This window comes from Euprymna scolopes, chromosome 41 (genome assembly GCF_053919585.1).
Source record: "Euprymna scolopes isolate OS-2025 chromosome 41, ASM5391958v1, whole genome shotgun sequence".
Taxonomy (NCBI): domain Eukaryota; kingdom Metazoa; phylum Mollusca; class Cephalopoda; order Sepiida; family Sepiolidae; genus Euprymna; species Euprymna scolopes.
The window spans coordinates 57,765,407-57,775,735 of record NC_136522.1 but is presented as its reverse complement, the minus strand read 5'-3'; the positions used below and the strand labels follow the sequence as shown (position 1 = coordinate 57,775,735).

The window sequence follows — 10,329 nt, the reverse complement described above, 5'->3', positions numbered from 1 at the left end:
TGTCACTATCAAGCTACCGTACTCCCCGGGGAGTTGGTCCCCATTTTCCCTTCACTCCTCACATTAAAATTCGGCCTTGTGGCTTATTTCCTCGGTGTGGGAGCAAATAAATACCCTTTTCTGTGTCTTTTGGCCAAGATCAAAGTGTAGTATCTTTTCCGGCACATACTGCAAGCAAAAACATTATGTGGGGGCAGCCCCACATATAAAACCTTGGTCAATGTAGGGGCAACCCTTCATACCAATTCTCACTATCTAGCTCCCCTACTCCCCGGGGAACTGGTATCCATTTCTCCTTTACTCCTCACATTAAAAATCGGCCTTGCGCCTAATTTGCTCGGTTGGGGCGCAAATAAATACCCTTTCCTTGGCCTTTTGGCTAAGATCAAAGTGTAGTATCTGTTCTTCCTACAGGAGGTACTTACTTCTTTGCAGCAGCCTTTTAAATTTCCTCAATGTATTTATTCCAGTTTATATAGCCCGCAAATGTAAGGCCGATGAGTTTGAAGGTAGAATGCTCAAGTAGTGTGCTATTTGTCATGGATGAAGGCGGTCGGAGAGGCGTCTTATTATTGTTCAAGGAGAGCAGCTTAGTTTTACTAGCATTAAATGTTACCATCTATTTGCGACCAAATTCCATTATAGGCTGGAGGACACCTTCTAACAATTATGCCATGGTCTTAGATTTATGTTCTTCACTCCTGCATATTATAGAGCGTTGTATCATCAGCAAATATGCGAATCCTGGACAATATGTATATGGAGAGTAAAAACTAGACAGATATTGCGGAAACAAATGCCAACTATCTCATTCATAGGAAACAAATTGATATATAATGCTTATAATATATTAAAACATTAGTGCTACTGCATTCTTTTGCGTTATTAAAATATCTGAATAATGCAGTTTCGGAACATTCAGGGAATGTGTAAGCTAATTTTACTGCAATTCTTCGAGCTTGGTGTCCACCAACCGCCAAGGCCAATAGAAGAGAAGGCGAGAAAACATCTGACCGATCTAAATCGTCTAGATTTAACCCGTGCAAAAAAAAACAAACAAAATTTAGTCATTAATGTATGTGTCGTCCTTGCATTTTGGAAGTAAATTAGATTTATAATTACATAGATGCTGTTTGGGCTGTGATTAAAATATCATTAAAAAATTACCAAACGGACCGAACTTAATGCTGTAAACAGAAAGTGTAACTTGACATATAACCATGTGTCAAGTTACACTTCGTGATAACAGCATTAATGAATTATTGGGAATTGGGTAGGTTTAACATTTCCAAACTTTCATATCTATGTTGCATAGTTCTTCCATGAAATATTATCTTTTTTTATTTTAAATCTACTGTTACGTATATTAAAGCTTGAATATATATATATATATATATATATATATATATATATATATATATGTATAAAATGAATTTCCATGAAATATTATATTTTTTATTTTAAATCTACTGTTACGTATATTAAAGCTTGAATATATATATATATATATAAATATATATATATATATAAATATATATATATGTATAAAATGAATTAAATATTCATACATATATATATATATAAAATGAATTCAACATATATATATAAATATATATATATATATATATATATATTATGAATTAAATTATATTTAAAAAAAAACAACGGTACAAATATTTAAAATGTACTTTTTATGTAATGAAATGTATGACCCTTTCCATTTCCGAAACGTTAATTTGATGGAAAATTATGCCCTCCCCTTTCAAATTTCCAGATACTTTTTTGTTTCTGAAATGGAACACCGTCATACATTCTATAACATCAAAAATATATTTTAAATTATTTGTACTAGTGTTCTATTTATTTAATGTTTAATTATTTGTACTAGTGTTTTCTTTACTTAATTTCATTTCTCCAGAGTATGTCTGGCAATAAAGACATGTATTTTTTGTTTCTTTACGCACCCCCGACACACACAAACACTCCTCCATATATATATATATATATATATATATATATATATATATATATATATATATATATATATATATATATATAATATTTATAAATTTTTTAAGTTTACCATTTTGATTAACTTGGTAAACTTATTGTAATTTTTATTATATATATATATATATATGTATATATATATATATATATATATATATATATATATATATATATATATATATATATAATTATTCCAGGTTAAATTTGTTCAAAAGTTTAAAACGTCAAATAGCTTTAGCAGAATTTATACAAATATGCTTAATATGAAAGCAGAGCCACGTGTTTTTTTAAATAAATAACTAGAGACATGATCAGGCTTTGTAATTTTCACAAACCGCACTTGATAATATCTCCAGCTATTTTTACCTACTAGACTGAACATATCCATGACTTTGTAGCAATACCTAAATATCCATGTAAAAATAAAACATATATATATATATATATATATATATATATGTACATATATATATATATTTCTTTGTTTAAATTTGGTCAGCTAATTACTTGTAACTAGAAACATTTTTAGATGATACAGTTAAAATGAAAGCTTAGTTTAGGTATATTTGGTTTCGTATAAGCTGTATCGTCTTAAGAGGCCATTATTTAGTAGAAAATAACTGACCGAAACATACTCATGGATGTGTAGCATAATGTTACTGCTTATGTAAAAACAATTTAATGTATAACTGCACTACTTTACTATAGAGCACTCTTGTATTGACCTCATTTAGCGCTCTTTGTTACTTTACGTCTAGAAAACAATAACCTCAGATTTAATATGCATTTATACATATATGTATATATATATATGTATATATATATATGTATATATATATATATATATATATATAGTTATATTTATATAGTTATATGCGTCTGGAATATGGAAAAAGGAAATAGAAAAATTAATTATATATTCTTGAACATTATCTTACAAGAATTCCTCGACAAATATTTTGGTAAATGAACATGTACTTTGGGGCTTGAACCTAATCATCATGATATATCCGTAATGAATAAATAATTTAGGTTTTACTATCTAATTTTTCCATCATATTGGAGTATTATTTCCATGATGTTCTTTTATATATATATATATATATATATATATATATATTTATATATATTTATATATATTTGTGTGTGTATATACGTGTGTGTGTGCGTGTGCGTGTGCGTCTGTCTATGTGTGTGTATGCATATATATCTGTATGTATATACATATATATATATATATATATATATATATACATACCATTGTTATTAAGAACCAGTTGCGTTGGGCGGGTCATCTCATCCGGTTTGAAGACTATCGTCTCCCAAAACAATTGTTCTATGGTGAGCTCTTTCTTGGAAAAAGACCCCAGCACAAGCCCAAAAAATATTTTCGTGATAGCATCAAGGAGAGTCTGGTGAGCTTTCATATTCCTGTTGACAGTTGGGAGTCCCTAGCGTATGATCGCAAGCAGTGGAGGACACTGATATACAGGGTGCAGAACACTATGAAGCAGCCAAGATAGACCGAGAGAAGCTTAAGAGAGCATGTAGGAAATGCCAAACCTTGCCGCCCAACCATGGAGATCTCTGGATCTGTAAGGTGTGTGATCGGGCTCTGTTGTCAAAGGCAGGTTTTGTTAATCACATAAAAGCCCACGATAATACAGGTTCCGCTGCTGTTAGTCTCATACAAATCAGTGACCGTTTTCAGTGTCATGTCTGCTTGAGGGTGTGCAAGACGCTGGCAGGGCTTAAAAGTCATATTCGGGCACATGGACTTTTAGTGACTGAGGGAGTGACTCTCGTCTGACAAGACGTTGCAATCATCATATATGTATATATCTATTTATGTTATATATTTGTATATAGCTGTGTGCATATATATGTGTATATGTATGCATATATATATATATTATATATATATATAACATAATATATATTCATCCACATACTGTTTCGATGTTTTACAGCTCCTCCGTGCGACTAGACAGGTAGCTACCTCAAGCCAGCATTTAAATACGACAGTCAAGGTTTAAACCATTACGCTAATCGGTAGCTGATGTGCGGGTAGTGAATTAACGATGTTTTGACATCGTTGGAATACCTAAGCTCGATTTGGCTACACAAAGAGCATCGCTTAATACGCTAATGGTATATCCTGTATCATTTTCCAATATGCTCAACTCAAGATACCGAGATTTATAATCGTGTGTGTGTGTGTGTGATATAAAAAAGATGTCTGTTAGTGAAAATGTATACACGTATGTTTGTATGTATCGCACAAACTTTCGAAATCCAAATCATATAAGTATGTTTATAGTACCATTTTAATGTACAGGAATCCGGAATAGTAATAAGAGAAATACGTGAAACAAAATATAGATTCATTTTTTCTTCCTTAACCACCGCGGCTTATATCGTCCCTTTGTAAACGTTAACAATATCTGCGCATGTGCAGACCGTTTCATATCTCGGCTGCGTTGGTTACAACAGTGTGCAATGTTCTGGTATCAATATAGCTTAAGCCGAATGAATGGGAAATTGTTAAGTTTTGCAATCGGGTTCGCGCCCACTTTAGGGTTTTCGTTTTTTTGTTTGTTTTTTTTAAATATATTTTTTTAATGTATTCTTTTTGTAAGCGTTTGAATAATAACAGGTGTAACATATTTAATTTTGTTTTTTACTTTGGATTGTATGCTTGTTCTAAAACAAATAATTAGGAGGCATATTTCGGCAGTTAATTAAATTACAACACACATCGTTTATTTATTTCTGTTTATATATCAGTGGTGTCTTTAGCTCAGTGTTAATTTACACATTAGATTACATGTAACTGTATTAATATAACTTACGTAATCACAAATATTTATTTATAAATCGTTACCGATTTATTTATTGTTTTTGTCTCGCTCACATGCCCCTATTTCCGAATTCGTAACAGTAGGCAGACATTACTGTATTTTTTTCGAAAACGTATTAGACACCAAAAATAAAATAAAATACATCATTCAGTAAAGTGTAGTCTAGCGGGACTCCATAATTTTTTTAGATGGCACAAGCAACATAAGCAAGATAGTATACTATCATGGGGTACCCGTGTTGCTTGTGCCATCTAAAAAAAGATGGAATCACGCTTGACTACGAATAGGTACACATGCACACACGTAGACACTTACACACGTACACCTACATACAGAAAATGGCTTATATATATGTATATATATATATACATATATATATGTATGTATATATATATATATATATAGATAGATAGATAGATAGATAGACAGTAAGTTATAAAATATATATGGCGATTAAGCTACACTGAATATTCCGCGTTTCATCCCTCTAGTGGATGAACGCGGAATATTCCTAGAGTGTATGAAACGCCGAATATTCATTGTAGCTTAATCGCCATATATATTTTATAACTTACTAACTAGCTCTACCTACGTATTGATCACTTTTGAAGTAAATACTTAAAGTTCACGCATAAATTTATACTTTTGTATATTAATTTTATGTGAGTAAATGAAGTATATATATATATATATATATATATATATATATATATATATATATATATGTATATATATATGAGGCATTTTCTGCATGTGCGTGTCTGTGTGTAAGTGTCTAAACGCATTTTCTGCATGTGCGTGTCTGTGTGTAAGTGTCCAAAGGCATTTTCTGCATGTGCGTGTCTGTGTGTAAGTGTCTACGTGTGTGCATGTGTACCTGTTCGGTCCCAGTCGACTTCGAAACGGCTGAACTATTATTTTTAAATTTCACACAAATGAAGGTTGTATGTCTGGGAGAGTTCTTAGGGTTGGATCCAGATGCATCCCATACGTATGGAAAATCAATAATAAGATGTCAGATGTAGGAAGAGACTATCCGCTATTGAACAAAGATAGCACACTAATACAGTGTAAAACCACAAAGGGATTTGAGCATATATATCACCGCAAAAGCTAAAGCTGCGGCGTATATACTCAACCATAAGTTTCTTAATAAGGCGTGGACGCACTTGTAATAAACGTTTTAGACCTTGTATTTGTATTTTTACGTCTTACACTTTAATTCAAGCCATGGTATAAAAACAATTTAATAACATTTAATAAAATCAACAATATGTTATTTACGGTGGAATGTAGGCTACATTTAACTCTTTAGTGACTTAGTTATTCTGCAGAGTCATGTGAAACTTTCCTACGTTCTCCGAGCAGAAAAAAACAGTTGATATGATGTAATGATGGGCAATTTAATTGATATCCATGACAAGACAGGTATGCGATATTCATTGACCTTCATTAAAACCCGAGCAACCTGAGATATCCATTCTGATATACATGGATACATACAGTGTATCACAAAAGTGAGTCAACCCGTAACATTTCTTCAAATATTTAAATATATCTCTTCATAGGACAAGACTGAAAAAATGATTTTTTAACATAATGAAAAGTACTCTGTCTGCAGCATATATAACATTTTCCAATCAAAATAACACAAAATATAGTCATTAAAAGCTACATCAGCGGCAACAAAAGTAGGTACACCTCTTACGATAAGTTTCCAATATTTACATAGAACATGTCAACTATCAATATCCAAAACTTACTCTCCTGGGCATGGAGTTTACAAGAGGTTCACATGCAGCCACTGGAATGCCTTTCCGCTCTTCAATTATGACGTCGCGGTGCTGGCGGATATGTAAGACTTTGCGCACTTTGCATAAGTGGGTCTTGCCTACAGTCTATCATGGTTATTTTAATGTCACGGTCTGGGATGTATGAATGTTTCAGGTATTGAAGAGTTACATTTTATTGAAGGAAATATGATCTCCAACATTTACTGTCACATACTGCAACAGAGTATTTTCCCATCCCCCCCGGAGACTGAGTCGCACAGCAGTGTTCAAGCATGACAATGACACAGAAAACACATTCAAGACATCCATTGCTTTGCTGAAGAGGCTGAGGGTAAACGTGATGGACTGGCCGAGCATGTCTCTAGACTTATACCTAATCGAATATCTTATGGGCATCCTCAAGCAGAAGGTGGAGGTGCGCAAAATCTCAATCATCCCCCAGCTCCGCGACGTCGTAATTGAAGAGTGGAAGAATCCAGCGGGAAAGCTGCGTTAATTTGAACCAGAAGTTGACGGTGAAGAAGCTAAACGTATCTATTCATAAATTAATAAATGCTAACGGGAACTACCTCTGCCATTCTTCAATTACGACGTCGCGGAGCTGGCAGATATTTGAGACTTTCTGTACCTCCACCTTCTGCTTTATGATGCTCCAAAGAGGTTCTATTGGGTTCAGGTCTCAATACCTGCTTGACCAGTTCATCACAGTTACCCTCAGTCTCTTCAGTAAAGCAGTAGTTGTATGTGTGTTCTGGATCATTGTCAGGCTAAAACACTGCTCTGCGACCCAGTTTCTAGAGGAAGGGAATCATGCTCTATTGCAGTATTTGACAGTACATGTTAGAGTTCATGTTTCCCTCAATGAAATGTAACTCTCCAATACCTCAGCACGCATGCATTCCCAGACTATGACATTCCCACCACCATGCTTGACTGTAGGCATGGCACACTTATCTTTGTATTCCTCACTTGGTCGCTGCTACACGTGCTGAAGGCCATCAGAACCAAACAAATTAAATTTAGTCTCATCAGATCATGGGAAATGGTTCCAGTAATCTATGGCCTTTGTTGACATGTCTTCAGCAAACTGTTTGCGGATTTTCTTGCGCATTGCTTTCAGAAGAGGCTTTTGCCTTGGGTGGCCGTCATGCACACCAATTCGATAAAAAATCGTAATAGTCAAATCTATACCGACACTACATGAACCAGATTACCTTTATAGATTTATTGATATTTTTATTTATTTATATCGCAGGGTACGATTCACGCTGAACCTCCGCAGATTTCCCACAGGAATATGGAAGGTGTAGAATTTCACACAGATCCCGATAATATTAAAATCTCATCGTTCTTTATGTAAAGTCTTCTTTTTAACTCTGAAATGTATAAGAGCCACAGAGACGGGAGTCGTGTCAGTAACACGAGCGAGGTTTTGTGATACAGCATTTCTTTTTTTCTACATAGAAACCAACATTCTCGAGGTATTTATGCCAGGAAGTAATTAACGTCTCTGCTTCTAAAGAATGCGAATGACACGGGTTGCTTTCGGGGCGCGATTTGATATAAGAAGGACGCTAAAAAATAAGGCCTCCTATTGTTATGTACTTGTGGGGGATGGATGTAATAGTGATGAGTTGTATATATTCTCGTGTTTGTGGTGTCTATATATTGTAACATGCCTATAACCGTCTGCAACTTTTCGTGTGTTATTCTTTCGTATGTGTGAATGGCTGTTATATTGCATATAATAAACGTTCTTCCTTTTTATACTGTTTTCACTGTCTTCATTCTTATCTCGTTGATCTGGAGCAACAAAATTGCCGTTTAAAAAATACGTTTCTTTCTTAGGGAACACATTCTTTATTTATATAATTTTCATACTCTCTAGAAGGGGTTTCCGCACGCAACTCATTTTTGGTTTCTCTTTTATTTCTCTTCTTCATATTTCTTAGATGGCCACCGTTCTTCGAATCTCGCTAACTTATTTTATAACTGCTTAGTCTGAATTCTCCGCCTAAACTCTAAACAAACTGACTGACTGACTCCCCCAAAATCCCAATCTACGTTTCCATTTCTATCAGGGCAAATGTGTGGGGGCTGTAATTCCCGTAAACCGTTTGCACCCAAAATACACTCATGTACCTGTCTCGTAACACGGGTGTACGCTCTGTCAACGGAAAGTCATAAATATATGTCAACAATAACCTTGTTGACCCCATTTGAGGTATTAAACCATTTTTAATCTAATTTACTTCTACTTTTTTAGTTCTACTCAACAAGAAATCTACATAGGTTTAAAAATGATAACAGTGAAATCATCATGGCGTAAGGGATAACGCACCAGACCGTAATAAGTATGGCCTGAGGTTTGATTCCTAGAAGCAGTCAACGTATGCTGAAAATAGAAAAGATCTCGTAACATGCATGCCCGCAACGAACTGCTTTATAAAAAAAAAACAAATTAATAAATAAATAAAAATCATATTTTTTCCTTACGTCCCAATAGAAGGTGGGTTAAAATCTAAGATAAAAGATCTTCAATGTAAAGACGCTAATTCACCGTATTATTGTTTAAAAATCAGTAAGAAATCTACAAACTATTTAGAACGTTAAAGAAAATAACAGTACAACCATCTCTTCCCATCTCTCTCCCACTCTCTCTCTCACTATATATATATATATATATATATATATATATATATATATATATATATATATATATAGTCTAGCTGCACGGATGAGTTGTGATACAACGAAGCAGTACTGTACGTGCATGACTATACATATATTGTAAGCCCCCTCCTCCTTGAGTAGAAACTATCGCAAATAATCTCACCCCATTCTTAATTGGCTGTAAATGCGAGGCTAGCTTTTTGTTTGTAAATAAAAAGACAAGCGGCTCGAGCAATATAATAAAGTGGTGGACAAATATTTTTGTTGGGGTCATTCGCGAGCGTAGCTCCCGAGAAACCATGGGAAGAACTGCCGACTATCAACGCGATGGTTCTAGGTTCAATCCTTGGCTAGGAAGAGGTGTTAGTCTAGCCGCACTCATGAGATGGGATACAATGAATGGAGGTTATATATATATATATATATATATATATATATATATATATATATATATATATATATATGTTTTAAGAAAAATAGAAAAACCGAATGAAATTATTAAAAAATCAACGTTTCGTCCTTATTTCAGAGGACATCTTCAGGATAATTGAAATAAAAATGTAAGAAAAGAAAAAGTCATAGATCGTGCGAAAAAGACAGTTTTTGAATCCTACCCATGTTGATACGCACACATATTTGTTCTTCCCGACATGGGTAGGATTCAAAAACTGTCTTTTTCGCACGATCTATGACTTTTTCTTTTCTTACATTTTTATTTCAATTATCCTGAAGATGTCCTCTGAAATAAGGACGAAACGTTGATTTTTTAATAATTTCATTCGGTTTTTCTATTTTTCTTAAAACATAACGTCAACCACCGCTGGTATTTTTTCATTCCTTATACATATATATATATATATATATATATATACTTAAAGCATGGACAACGGCTACAACAATTACTCCTGCTGATGTCCGAGATCACCGATCGAAAGCGCTTGAATAAGTAAAAAAAAAAAAACTATTTATAATATACAACCTGCAAGCCGTAA

The 10,329-nt window shown here is 33.7% G+C and overlaps 1 pseudogene; it reads left to right on the top strand.

Annotated features, from left to right (window-relative positions):
- The first annotated feature begins 358 nt into the window (after positions 1 to 358).
- Positions 359 to 466, top strand: LOC145266824 (U2 spliceosomal RNA; annotated as a pseudogene).
- The last annotated feature ends 9,863 nt before the right edge of the window (positions 467 to 10,329 follow it).